The sequence below is a fragment of the Pseudophryne corroboree genome, chromosome 6, assembly GCF_028390025.1.
Source record: "Pseudophryne corroboree isolate aPseCor3 chromosome 6, aPseCor3.hap2, whole genome shotgun sequence".
NCBI classification, from domain to species: Eukaryota; Metazoa; Chordata; class Amphibia; order Anura; family Myobatrachidae; genus Pseudophryne; species Pseudophryne corroboree.
The window spans coordinates 362,114,807-362,130,159 of NC_086449.1; the positions used below are offsets into that span (position 1 = coordinate 362,114,807).

General features: G+C 46.8%; 1 protein-coding gene across 4 annotated transcripts in view; it reads right to left on the reverse strand.

Annotated features, from left to right (window-relative positions):
* The window catches only part of ADM2 (adrenomedullin 2), a 234,756-nt gene that overhangs the window by 218,138 nt on the left and 1,265 nt on the right, over positions 1 to 15,353 (reverse strand). The gene's annotated exons all lie outside the window — the stretch shown is intronic.

Genomic DNA, 15,353 nt, shown 5'->3' on the forward strand with positions numbered 1-15,353 from the left:
ACTTATCTTTCCGACCCTGCTGCTGAAATCACTAGCAGGTACACACATGAACAGCTGAGAAATCACCAGGGAGATGTGTTCCAAGAGATATGCTCGTGCACAGTTGACTCTCGCACAGTGTATGCACCGCATGTGGGGACCCCGCACAGGGACTGCACACAACCTCTTCTCTGATAAAACATATATGGTACTGCTCATTCAGGTAAAAGAATGATGAAGGTCTAACGGGCATCTAGAGTTCTGATTGGCAAATGGCTTATACACAAGTGTCAAGAGGTGATTTTTATTAACACTGATGCTCTACAAAAATTTGAGTGGGCAGCTGTCCAAGGCAGTTTCAGGACACAGCTGAGGTGGTGGTGGTGTATTGTACAAATTTGACAACATCTACTGATATCTAGAAAATTACACGAAAAAGTCTGAAAGTGACAGTAAATGTGGAAGACAAAAATTGGGGAGGCTTCATAGTCCTGCTCAAGGCAGCTGGATGGCTAATGGGGCCCATTCATTTGTGAATGATTGTGACAAATTGCCATTCTGCCGGCAGCTGGGTCAGGGGAACAGAGAAATCCAACATGTCAGATTTCCCAGACTCCGTGATTCTGGCCAAAAAAATAATGGGGTCCGGTAAGTCAGAGATTTTTAACATACTGAATTTCCCTGACAGAATTCCGATCATCGATGTCCACAGATAAGCATTTTTTTTAAATCACTGATTGATCGGATTTGCGTTTAAGACTTTAGGTGTTATTGTATGGCCCGCATCATGTTAGCCTATGGGGGATATCCAATTACTTACGGTACATTACGGATATTGCCCAGGTCTATCCTATCAGCCCTGACAAGCCGGCACAAGCTGTGGCTTACCAAGGTTTTTCTGTACTGCACCGGGTGCCGGCTCCTGATAGCTCCCAATGACCGCTCCCCATCATGTGACCGCTGTCGGAGGCATGCAGGTCACAACGCTGCTTCAGCTTCCCCGCTGGTGGTCCAAGCGCTGAGTGCCGGCTCCCAGCATCCTTCAAACAGTCCCAGCCTGCTGGTGCTTGCTGCGGGCATGGGACACTGCAGGTCGCCACGGTTAATGGGGATTTGGTTTCACCTGCACCGGGCAAGCGAAAACCAAATCCCTGGAAACAGCCCCGTTTTCACTGTTTCTCACAAAAACACTCAGGTTTCACTGAACCTATTTTTTATTTTATTTTTTGGGGAGGAAAGCTGTTTTTTTTATTGGCGAATCTAATTGGATAGCCTGTAAAAAAACATTGGTGAAACAACGGCAAAAAGTGTTCAAAACTGAAGTTTTTCGCACCCGATGTTTTATCTCATGTAACAGGATACCGCCCTAAGAGTCCTAAAATATTTACTCTGCAATAAATCTATCAAGTAATGTTTGAATTTGCTCTCATGAAGCAGGTGATAAAAAAATTATATCTTCTAACAACTTAAATTAATCCTATTATGTCATGCACCAGTTTAGAAAAGCATTAGGTTCTACATTTCCAAAGGTAATTATAGGAGTCTTTCTTAAAACCGTTAGATCAATATTTCCCAACGCCAGTACTCAGGGATACCCTACACACAGAAGATATCGGCCCGATATGTTATTTCCGTCCAAATCTGAACAACATAAGGAGATTTATGGTAGAATTCTTTCTGCGAAGTACACTGGATTACACAGGGAATAACATCTGGGGGTGTAGAGTTGGATCTTGATCTGAGGCACCAACAGGCTAAAGCTTTGACTGTTCATAGGATGCACTGCACCGCCTCCTCTATAGCCCTTCCTCCAGGCACTGGAGCTCAGTTTTGTTAACCAGTCCAATGCAGTAGCAGGTAAAATAGAGACGGTAGATGAAAAAGAATAATTTAACTAGAAAAGAAAGAACATCACTAAAGAATTTGATTAAGGACGAACAAATAATCATCAAACCCTGTGACAAAGGGGGTGGGGTCACTATTATGAATGTACAAGACTATAAAAATGAAGTGTACCGCCAACTGAATGATGAGAACACGTATAGCAAGTTAAAAACAGACCCCGCATCTAAAATCAGAAATAATTTGACTAAACTATTAAAAAGAACATTTTGAGAAAGAGACTATCACGAAGAAGGAATTTGTATTCTTAAATATCACTGATGCTACAGTTCCAACTATCTACATGCTCCCCAAAGCGCACAAAAACTCTTCCAAACCCCCGGGAAGACCAATTGTAGCAGGGGTAGGAAGTTTGACCACGAATTTATCAGAATTCATTGATGCTCATCTCCAACCAATTGTAATAAAAACTGCATCCTATTTAAAAGACACAACCGATATACTAACTAAGATCATGGACATATCGTGGGACAAAGAATAGATCCTCGTTACAGCAGACGTTGCAGCCCTTTACACTAGTATCCCACATCAGATGGGGCTCGAGGCGGTGAAATGGTTTCTAGATCAATATGACTATTCAGAAGAAAAGACAAAACTCATTATAGATGGTATCAATTTCATTATCCACAATAATTATTTCTACTTCGATGGAAATTATGATATGCAAGAAACTGGGACTGCGATGGGTACCAAGTTCGCCCCAAGCGACGCCAATTTATTTATGGCATATTGGGAGAGAAACTTAGCTTGGGGGGCGAACTTGGTATCATGGCATCGGTATATTGATGACATTTTCTTTGTCTGGAAAGGGTCAGAGGAAAGTTTGGACACCTTTTGCGAAAATTTGAATCAGAATTCCTCTAACATACGTTTAACCTTTTCGAAAAGCAGGGAACAAGTGAATTTCTTGGATTTACAAATTTATGTGGAAAATGACAATATAGAAACCAAATGCTACAGCAAACCTGCCGATGTCAACAACTATATAATGACTTCCAGTGAACACCATATGAATTGGCTCAACAGTGTACCAAAGAGCCAATTTATGAGAGTGAGACGTAACTGTAGCAAAAATAACATCTGTAATACCCAACTTAGAGAAATGGGAGAAAGACTAGTGAAGAAGGGATATCGTTTTGAGAAAATCAACATATTTAAAACCTCCTCCCTCAACATGGACAGAAGAGAGCTTCTAAAGAAGAAAGACAAGAAGAAAAATGATGAAAGCTATCAATGGGCTTTCATTACGGGCTACTCAGGGCAACATAAAGATCTAGAAATGATAGTGAAAAAATATTGGCACATCCTGAAGAAGGACCCTGTCCTGAAAGAATGTATTCCAGACGCTCCTCGATTCATCTACAGAAGAGCACCTAATCTAAAGAACAGTTTAACGAAAAGTGCATTACCTCCAGCATTTGTACATCCAATTAGGACCAAAGGCTACCACAGATGTGGTACATGCCTTGGATGTGAGAAGTTAAATCAACTACGTCAAAATATACCAAATTCTCGGTCAAAGGAGAAGACTATAAAATTAAACACTTCATGACTTGCCACACTAGCAATGTGGTATATTTAATACAATGTACTTGTAATCTAATATACATTGGAAGGACCATCAGGGCCTTAAAAACACGTTTAGGTGAGCACCTCCGGAACATCAGAAAGGGCCTCACCACACATTCATTATCAAATCACTTTAAGGAAGTACATAATTGCTCTACGTCAGCCATAACCAAATTCCTAGCAATTGATAACATCAAGAGTAACTGGAAGGAGCGTAATGAGGAGAAAATGTTAGCAAAATTCGAAATGCGATAGATTCACAGACTAAAAACCCTTGCCCCAGGAGGACTCAACCAGGACTTTGAGTTGAAGTGGTTTCTGGAAGCATAGTAGAGACCTTCCTATAACTCCGCCATTCTTCCCTATGCACTTGCTCCATGGGATTTTGTCTCTCTTTTTTTTTTTGGTTACTATTGGCGATTGGGCAAAATTTCATTCTAGTTCCGCATCAATATATAGCAGCTTTTAATATTTATACCCCTTTTTCAAATATCCTTCTCTATAGATCATCCTATTTTTTTCCCCATTTGAACAACCTATGCATTTGCCTTTTGAAGGCTTTTTCCTTCATCTATATTGACTTTAGTTGCTATTGGTGATTGGGCTAAATCATTCCAGTTTCACTTTGTGATGTATTATAGTTTTTCTATGTTTATAGCCCCCCGCTTAAATATCCTTTCCTTATACAGATCATCTTAATACTCTCCCGCTTAAAGAATGGATATAACATATTGTTTAAATAGCGGAACCGAAAAGAGAAGCCACCATAGAATGGATGCAGCACAAGCCACTTCCGGGGTCTGCGTGTCAAATGATCATTACGGACCCGACATGCGTTCCACCGGCGCCAGGATGCGCTCCACTGCGGGATTTCAATGGAAAGGAAAAAGACGCTACACAGGAAGTGATCGTCACTTCCGGGATTTTTGCGTTCCAGAAGCGCGCCATTAACCCTGGCGTGCGTTCCATCTGTCGAAATATGCGCTCTATTGCGGGGACACATCAGAAAAACAACTGATAGAGCCCCGTATAGCAGCATACATTAAGCAGGGAATGGGGGACATTTCCAAATAACATACAAATAACAAATAAAAAAGTGTTTGTTGTTATATTTAAGTTTAACACTGCCAATATGGAATAATGTTCGTACTCATCCTAAAAAGCATAGTTACTAGATAACATAAGCGTTCCTCTTATACAGGTTTTTAAAGTTAGTATGATTTTATTTCATTTTTATGTATTATTACCCGGAAGCTCTTAAACTCCATACTTTAAATTCATGTCTTCAGCTCCAACTGTCACATTGCCCTGACGAAGAGCTTCAGGCTCGATACGCGTTGGCCTGTGACAGGACGAACATTTGGTAGAAGTGTTTCCAGTGTCCCAGTAGGAGAATCCAGCAATTGAGCAGAGTCCCAGTTTATCAAGAACCTGGCACTCCATTTGAGATCTTTATGCCCTTGTTGAAATCTCCATCTGGTAACCGTCTCCATTTCTTACCAAAAATTTGTTTCTTTTTGCTTTTATAAATTCTCTTTATGTAATAAAATTTGTGTTTTTACGGAATCACGCTATGTGGGATATTATTCTGTTTATCCACATGTCCATGATGTAAATGAGGAACTTGCTACACTGAATCTGAGACAACACCAGCAGAAAGTATATATCTACATGCTGGTAAAGCCTCCATTACTTATCTTTTCTGGGATAAACGAGGGAATTTATTATACTTCTTATCGTGATACCTTCCAGATGCCATTTTTGGGATATTTTGATGTTATTTTGCGTTTGAAGAGTAGAGTTATCGGGTAAAGCCTCCATTACCTACCCTTGCAGATAAAGGAAGGGATTCACTATATTCTGTATAGCTATTCAAGATATGTGACGATATTTCACTATGTGGAGCTTTTTTCTCTCTTTTATTCCCATATATCCATGTGCATCCCATTAATGGGAATGAATCTCATCAAATCGATTTGAATCATTCTGAGATAAGTAGAAATTTGTGTACTACGACACTTTCGGGTGATTTTAACACTTAGCACGCAAGTTTTCTATCAACCACAACCTTTTTCTTGAGAGACGGTAGATGTTAGCCACATAGAACCACATTCTCACGACAGGAGAAGGTAACAGCGGCTAATACCATACAAACTCAAAGAAGCTAAATGCGTCAGGATGGGCGCCCTGTGGAATGCAGTTTACCTCGCATAAAGAGATTTAACTATGGTAAGTCTACCATAAATCTCCTTTTCTGCAGCGGGGTACACTGGTATTCCAAAGGGAATAACATCGGGCATGTCCTAAAGCAGTTCCTCATGGGAGGGGACGCACTGTAGCGGGCAGAAGAACCCAGCGTCAAAAGGAAGCATCCTGGGAGGCGGAAGTATCAAAGGCACAGAACCTGAGGAACACGAAGCTGCCTTGCAAAATTGTTGTGCAGTGGTGCCTCCGCGGGACGCCCAAAAGGTGCAACAGACAGAGTAGAATGGGCCATGATAGCAGCAGGAGCTGGGAGCCCAGCCTGCGCATAAGCTTGTGCAATCACCATTCTAATCCATCTGACCAAAAGTTTGCTTATTCGCAGACCAGCCACGTTTGTGAAAACCAAAAAGGACAAAAATAGAGTGACCTCCTGATGGAGGCAGTCCTCTCCACATATATATATATATATATATATACGGAGAGCCCGTACCACATCCAAAGACCTCTCTTTGGAGGACAAACCAGTAAAGATAAAGGCCGGAACCACAATCTCCTGGGTAAGGTGAAAAGATTATACCACCTTAGGCAGATAACCAGGGCGAGTTCGAAGAAAAATCAGAAAGGGTGGACGACAGGACAAAGCGCCTAAGTCCGACACCCTCCTAGCAGAGGCAATAGCCAGCAGAAACATGACCTTAAGTGTAAGGCATTTAAGGTCCACAGACTCAAGAGGTTCAAATGGAGACTCTTTTAGGGCATTTAAGACAATAGACAGAGCCCATGGAGCCACAGGAGGGACATAGGGAGGCTGAATCCATAAAACACCCTGAGTGAAAGTATGAACGTCAGGAAGAGACACAATTTTTCTCTGAAACCACACCGACAAGGCAGATATATAAACCTTGAGGGTGGCCAAACGAGGGTCTAAGTCCAGGCCGTGTTGCAGAAAAGCAAGAAGTCTGGCAGTGCTAAACTTGTATGCATCGTAATTCTTAGTAGCACACCATGTGAAGTAAGAATTCCAGACCCTGTAAGAAATCCGAGCAGAAGCTGGTTTACGGGCTTTTAACATAGTTTGAATGACCACCTCAGAGAATCATTTGGCCCTCAGGAGAAAGCTTCAACAGCCACGTCGTCAAAGCCAGTCTGGCCAGGGACGGGTAGACACAAGGGCCCTGAACGAGGAGGCCTGGGCATTGAGGAAGTAGAAAGGGACGCTCTATCGAGAGACACTGCAGGTCTGAGAACCAATGCCGTCTGGGCCACGCTGGAGCGACTAGAAGTAGTATTCCTCCTTCTTGCTTGAACTTACGTAGTACCATGGGCAGGAGTGACACTGGAGGGAACACGTATTGCAGCCGAAAGTTCCATGGAATTGCCAGTGCATCCACGAACGCTGCTTGGGGATCCCTTGTCCCTGCTCCGAAGACCAGAACCTTGTGATTGTGTCGAGACGCCATCAGGTCTACATCTGGTAGGCCCCACTTGTCCACTAGGAGTTGAAATACTACCGGGTGAAGCCTCCACTCTCCAGCGTGTACGTCCTGACGACTGAGGAAGTCCGCTTCCCAGTTGAGGACCCCGGGAATGAACACTGCCGATATGGCTGGCAGATGGCGTTCTGCCCATTGAAGGATTTTTGACACTTCCATCATTACCATGCGGCTTCGAGTGCCGCCTTGATGATTTGTGTACACCAGTGTGGGGACGTTGTCTGACTGTACTTGAACAGGCCTGTTCTGTACCAGAGGCAGGACAAATTTCAGCGCAAATTTATCGGGAGGAGAGATTCCTCCCTGGTCCACTGACCCTGAAGAGTGTTGCTCCAACACCACGCACCAACCTCGCAGACTGGCATACGTCGTTAGGAGGACCCAGTTGGAGATCCAGAAGGGACGACCCCTGCTCAATTGTTGGTCCTGTAGCCACCAGCTCAGTGACAGATGGACCTCCGGATTCAAGGAGATCATTTGAGACCTGATTCGGTGAGGCAGGCCGTCCCATTTGGAAAGAATTAACCTCTGTCCAAAGCAGACACCATGGCCTAGTACTTGCATCACCGAGTATATCGACACACAAGGGTGAGAGAGGAAGCATCGTATCTGTGGCCAGAGAGAGCCCTCAGCCACATGGTTAATGGCGGCCACGGCACTGAAGGGGTTAACCCTCAGTGCCTGGCGCCATATTCAAGGACAATGGGCGCTTGTCGCCAATTTTAAAATTTATGCTGGCGCTAGGCGCCATCTTTAAATGTATAAGGCGCTAGGCGCCGGGTGTTTAAAATTTATTTTTAAATGTATGCCGCGGTCCCGGATCTCTCCGGCGACCGCGGCAGTGAGGGAGCTTCCCCTGGCGCGCTGTGCTGTGTGTGCACGCCGGGGGAGAGAGGAGAGCCGCTGCACTGCCCGCCGGGGAACCAGGCTATCCCCCTGTTCGGCGGGTGGAGAAGGTAGTATGGGGGCTGCGCCTGGGAGACCAGGACCCCCGGCTCCTGGTCCGCCACACTCGGGAGATGGTGCGCTGTGTGCTGAGGTCCGGGAGCTACACTCCCGACACCTCATCGCTGCAAGGAGCACAGAGCCGCGGTGGCCGGGACAAGCGTCCTGAGCCGCCATCTTCAGATCAGGGGGGTGCGCCGCACCGTGCGGTGAGGCCACCAAGTGAGTGCCGCACTGAGGGGACAGGGAGAGCCAGCTCCCTGGACCCCAGTGGCAGGCATTGCACAGGCAGGCTGGGGGATGGGGGAAGCCAGCCCCATACCTCCAGCACAGAGAGCCCCAGCAGCCAGGCTGCAGTGCTAGGGGAGCCCAGTGCTGAGCGCTGGGCACAGTATTTAAAACAAAACAATGTATTCAAAGGTTTATATATATATATAAAAATATAAATAAATAAATATTTTTTTTTATGTGAGGCACTGCAGTGCATGGGTATGTGGAGCATGTGCAGGGCACAGGCTCAGTGTATATTTAAAGGGAAACATGTGCCATGTGTTTAAATGTAATGTATTTAAAGGTAAAATGCACTTACTTGGTTGTGTGTGTCTCAGAAGGGGGGAATCCATGGCTGTGCAGGCTGATGGATTCTCCCAGACATTTTTCCCAAAAATGGAATGCCTCCTCTTCCAGCCTCAACTTGAAAGTGGCATTGGAAGGGAGAGGAGAAGCTCAGCTTTGAAACAAGCTGAGTGGTTTTCCAGAGCTCAATAGGGATCCCCCGTAATGGCCAGGAAACCCTGACCAAGGATCTAGGCTGCCCAGCTCTGGAGCCCGAATCCAGGCTGCAGATGGTGAGCTAGGTCCCGGGCAGGTTTCTGGAAGTAAGTTTAGGCGGGAAAACTTCCACCAACCTAGACTGAATGGCACCGGGGCGTATCCTGATCCTCCAGGATGGGACGGTCAAAGGAGAGTGACCACTCCCCACTGGCCATAGAGGACAATGGTAGCCGTGCATGTGACCAAGGCATGCACAGCCCATGGGAAACACTGATTGGTTGTAAACCACAGGGCGGACTTACCCCCTGTGGAATTGTGTATTGGAGTAGGATAAAAGGAGGGCAGCTGCCCCATGAAAAGTGTATTATACCAATTTCATTCTGCTGTAACATCTGCTGTATTGCCGAGTTCTTTTCAGAACTATTTGTTGGCAAATAAAGATCTTATGCCGCAAGACGACCGCTTCATCTTGTGACCTGCAGGGCTAGGCAAAACCTAGCTCCGTTCCCCGCCTGTCCAGGGAACCATCATCTCCAAGTTCCGCCTTCGGCCTGCTACCGTGCTGTGCTTAGGAAAGCAACGTTTGGGGATTCGTCACCACCACACAGGTGTGGCAAGGCGGCGTGTCGACGCACACAGAGCAGAACCGTGGTTCCAAATGCCACGGCAGGTTAGGAGTTTGGTGGTGGCAGCGTAAATCCGCCCACTGTGCAGTGGGTGGAGTCAGTGACAGGCGGTTACTGACGGTAAGCGGGAATCCCCTATGTGACCAGGTCACGTGTGACCTAAGCATCCATTCTGTGTACTAGGGACGAGACGTGAAAGCGGTGAGGGCTTTCGTACGGGACCATCCGGTCGCAGAAAGTGGTGGCATAGCGTGGGATAATCCCAGGCGGCTTTTCGGTCACCTGATTGGAGAAGCAGAGTTACTCAGGAGAGGCGTAACTGCAGCGAAGGAGAATGCACAAGATGGCGGACTTCAGCGGAATGTCTAAACACGATTTGGAGATCATGTGTCAGCAGAAGGGTGTGCAGATCCCTTCCAACGCGTCCAAGAGCGTCATGAGGGTGGCGCTCATGAGCTTGGAGAAGTCCCGCCGGGTGGAGGTGGAAAGCACTGACGGCGTCAGCATCGGAGAAGACGTCCCACCAGTGGACCTTCGCAAGGAACCAGTGAGACCCACAAGCCCCGCCCCCTCTCGCAGCAGCAATATTTCCCAGCAATCTCTAACAGGGCCAGGATCCCAACGTCCCAGGGGGAGCGGCACGGATAGCCTAATGGATCGGCTAGCGGAATTGGGGGAAAGGGCAACGGAGCAAGAGCGCTTGATCATCATCCAGATGTGGCATGATGAGAGGCCACCACAGGCCGTGGTACCCCGGGAGCCGCTGTCAGCTGCTGCACACAGATCGGGACGCATTCAGTTTGCAGGCAGTAATGGGGATATTGATGGACATTTACAAGTTTTTGAAAGGACTTGTAAACTACATGATTTACCCAAGTCGGAGTGGGTGAGACACCTTGTGCCCACTCTGCATGGAGAGGCCTTGGAGGCCTATCGAGGAGTGGCCACAGAGGACTGTGGGGATTACGACGAAGTGGCGAAGGCCCTCCTCCAGCGATTCTTCATCACTCCAGAGTCGTACAGAAAGAAATTCCGGGACTTGCCCAAGAATCCTAGCTGCACCCATGAGCAGTTCGCAACGGCAGGTTAGGAGTTTGGTGGTGGTAGCGTAAACCCACCCACTGCGCAGTGGGTGGAGTTAGTGACAGGCGGGTATCCCCTATGTGGCCAGGTCCCGTGTGACCTAAACATCCATTCTGTGTACTGGGGACGAGACGCAAAAGCGGTGAGGGCTTTCGTACGGTACCGTCTGGTCACAGTATCCTGTCCTGAAGTCTCAGGACCTTCTCTGGAGACAAGAACAAACGTTGGTTGTGTGTATCCAGTTATGCCCCCAGGTGCACTATGCTCTGAGCAGGGAGTAGTGAGGATTTCTTCCAATTGATGAGCCACTGGTGGGCTTGTAGGAATTGGACCGTCAGTTCCAGATGACAGGTGAGAACCTCTGGGGAGTTCGCCAGAATCAGCAAGTTACCCAGACAGGATCCTGACACCTTGACGACGGAGAATGGCCGTCATGACTGCCATGACCTTGGTGAAGATCCGAGGAGCTGTGGTCAGTCCAAAAGGCAAGGCATGGAATTGATAATGTAGGTTGCCAATAGCAAACCGCAGATACTGCTGATGCGACATGGCAATAGGTATGTGTAGGTAAGCATCCTGTATGTCCAGGGATACCATATAATCCTTGGGCTCCAAAGCCAGAACAATAGAGCAAAGAGTTTCCATAGGGAATTTGGATACCTTCACAAACTTGTTCAAAGATTTGAGGTTGAGAATGGGCCGGGAGGATCCATTCGGCTTCGGAACTAGAAACAGTGTTGAATAGTATCCCCTGCCTCTCTGAGACAGGGGCACCGGCACTATCACTCCTGTGTCCAGGAGGGATTGTACAACCAAATGTAGAATTTTTTGCTTTTAATGGATCCGAAGGGATAACAGTCGAGCAAAACTGGTGAGGGGGACGTTTCTTGAAAGAGATGGAGTATCCGTGAGAGACAACTTCCTGCACCCAGGCGTCTGATGTCGTCTTTTACTATACCTGGGCAAACTGCAGAAGTCGGCCTCCCACCCTGGGGTCCCACAGCGGGAGGCCCACCCCATCATGCAGCAGGTTTGTCTGATTTGGAAGCACGCCGACAGGCGGCCCAAGAACGTTTAGGTTTGGTCTTAGAGGTTTTGGAAGTGTGAGCATGTCTCAGGTACGCCTTTGCTTTACCTGGAGGTCTAAAGGAACGGAAAGTGGTACACTTAGCCTTCAGAGCCGAAGGATTAGTACTTGGAAAACACGCAGTCTTGGCCGACACCAAGTCAGTCACAATCTTGTTCAGATCTTTCCCAAACAGTATATCTCCCTTAAAAGGGAGCACCTCCAAGGTTTTCTTAGAGTCCAGGTCCACCGACCAGGACCGTAACCACAGAATCCGGCAAGCCAGGATGGACGTAGTAGACACTTTGGCCGCCATAACACCAGCATCAGAGGCCGCCTCCTGAATGTAATGGGAGGCTGTGATAATATATGATAGACATTGTCCGGCATTGTCAGAAAAATTCAGAGGTAGCTCTGCCTCAACTGCTTGAATCCAGGCTTCAATACCTTTCGCAGCCCAAGAGGCTGTCATAGTGGGTCTATGTACAGCACCAGCAAGAGAGTAAATAGACTTCAAGCAGCCCTCCACATGCTTATCCGTCAGTTCCTTCAGAGAGGTGACGGTGGTGACAGGCAGAGTAGATGATACAAGACGGGCTACATGTGAGTCCACTGGTGGTGGCATTTCCCACTTGTTACTTAACTCTGCAGAGATAGTATAACGAGCTAGCATCTTTTTAGACAGGGAAAATTTCTTTCCTGGAGACTCCCAGGATTCCTAACGTATGTCAATTAAATGGTCAGAATGTGGTAAGACTAATTTAGTAACCTTCTGACGTTTGAACTTATCAGGTTTCTTAGACGTATCTGGAGGGTCAATCTCGTCATCAATCTGAAGAATCAGCTTGATAGCCTCCACTAGGTCAGGAACATCAACCTGTGTCGCAGATTCCACATCAGAAGCAGCTGTATCAGCGTCTGATGGATCAGTATATTCCCCATCCTCATCCGATGAAGTATCCTAAACATAAGTGGATTGTGAGGAAGAAATGGCCCGCTTAGATGACCCTTTGGTCCCAGTAGGGAGAGGGTTAGGCTTTTCTTTAACCAGGGACTGATTTAATTGCTGTAACTGGGATGACAGAGTATCCGCCCATGGTGGATTAACTACAGGGACAATATGTAGCTGTAATGGCACAGGAGATCCCAGAGGGGGTGTAAGTCGTGTTACAAGCATAGTCAGCATATTTGAAAAAGCAGCCCAAGGTGGGTCTTGATTAGCCACTGGTGCTGCAGGCTAACTGGGGGGTGCAGAACACCCAGTACCGGAACACTCAGATTAAATCTTTTCCTCAGGTAAATCCTTGGCTTCAGCACTGCATGAGGCAGGAGCGTCCGCGGATTTCCTGCCCTGTGCAGCAAACATTATTGGTAATGTAGCCTTAGGGCGTAACAGTACAATATAGCCAGACAAACACAATACCAGCAAATAACCCCCTGTGTTATGTAACCACAAATGCAGAACACAGAGGATTAAATCGGTATGAAGTGACTGAAACACACAGTGAAAAAGACAAAACAGTATATCGCGTGGAACACTATATGGTATACGAGACCCTGATGAACTTAGCCCCCCCCCCCCAGGGTACAGAATATAGTAATGGCAATATGTGTGAGATATACAGAATGGAAACCACACAGCATTATAGGCACACACAGTCACATGTACAATGCAGAAATTATCACATATAACAATAAAACTGCACTGGACTAGTAATACTACATATATATGTATGTATGTATGTATGTATACATATATAACAATGCACAGTAAACACTGGATGTATATCACAGAATACTTGTACTAAATATTCATATAGTAGTGCACTTGTTCTTAACTAAAGCTGTCTAAGCGACGTGTAGAATACTTAAGTGTCTTGTAAATGCACAGCGCTGATGAGATAGGCGGCTTTACAGAGCAGACTGTGCCCAGCAGTCCCAGGATCAGCGTAGCTCTGTGAAATGGCACTCAAACGCTGACAGGGAGTGAGGGAGAGAGAGAGATGCAGCTCCAGGGCGGGAACACCTGCTGTAGATGGCGCCTGGAGCTGGGGGAGGGGCTACAGGTCAGCACCTTTTCCCCTCTGCTGGACTTCACCACCGGGTACTATGGAGCCTATGTCAAATTGATTTTAGTAAATCTGACCTGTGCTCCCTGCCCTGGTGGATATAGTGGGGTCCCCGCACGGCCACAGTGTCCACGCCAGTGGCGCGGTCCATCTCCTGGGACCGCGACAGGATTGCGATTTCGGTGGGTCCCAGCTAGGGGACCCTCTTACCACCTCCCTGAAGTGCGGCCACATGATTCAGAAGAGCAGCAGCGGTGATGTGTGCCTTATGGGAACCGGAGAGCCTCCGCTGCAAGTACCCGGCAACCAGGGCGCGGGAGTACGCAGCGCCGCTGAGGGTGGTGATGGAGTCACAGCACAGAATATCAGACTGACATGCCTGTGCTGCAGCCTTTGAAGTCTTCTTTTTTCTTTAAAAAAAGCTATTTTCAGGGCTGCCTAGCGCAGCCCCACCTGTTAGCTGCCTGCACTGCAGGCACCAATTTACAAACTGAGTTCCAGTGCCTGGAGTCGGGGCTATAGAGGAGGCGGTGCAGTGAAAGCTTTAGCCTGTTGGTGCCTTGGATCAAGATCCAACTCTACACCCCCGATGTTATTCCCTGTGGAATACCAGTGTACCCCACTGCAGAAATTAGGAAGATCGTTCAGTGTTTATACCCGATATGCAGGTGCCCATGGTCACCAGTGAATAATCATTCTGTCCTACATTAAATCATCCTGTGTACTGAGTCAACCCCATATTGTCCCAGTACAGTCTCCCAGCTTACGAGTCAGTTGAGTATTTTACCTAGAGGGTGGAGCCTCACAGTAAAATTCACCACCTTCTGTGAGCCTAATTCCCCCAGAATGTGAATTAGCAGTGACTTCCCACTGGCGATTTCTGCTAATTACACTAGTTTTCTCTCCCTGGGACGGCCATTAGCAGATAACACTTCCAGTGGCAAACCACTCCCCTAATATTGCAGCAGCCCTACCTTCCTCTAGAGCAGGGGTTCCCAACCATGATCCTCAAGGCACACTACTACAGTCCAGGTTTTAAGGATAGCCGCACTTGAGTACCGTTGACTTAATTAGTACCTTATTTGTTTTCATTTAGCCATCTGTGCTCAAGCATGGATATCACTAAAACTTGGATTGTTAGTGTGTCTTGAGGACTGTTGTTGGGAAACTCTGCTCTGCAGTAGATGCATTCCCTAGAAGCCGGCTTGTTGTTTTGTGCACGTATGCAGACCCCTCCCGACATGACACAAGGTAGGAACTGCTCCTGCTAACAGTGCATGTTTACCAGGTCTCCACCACTGTGGATCTTTTAAAATGTACGAGTCACAAATGAATACACCTATGCTCCAACAAGGAGATAAAGAAAACATGCACTGCTAGGGATCCCAGAGAACTTGAGTTGGGAAACAATACTAATTCAGTCATTTTGCATGCTTCTAAACCAGTGATGAGCAATAGGAGCCTTCTCCTAGGGATGGACTTTGGAAGCTCAACATCAAATAGTTGCTGGGCTTCTGACATCACATCAAGTGATGAGATAGATGGCTACTAGCTACAGTATTACATCTAAACCATCCCATGTTATAACCATTGATGGTTAAACTTGCACATTCACAGAAGCATTCATTGCACATGTTGAGCT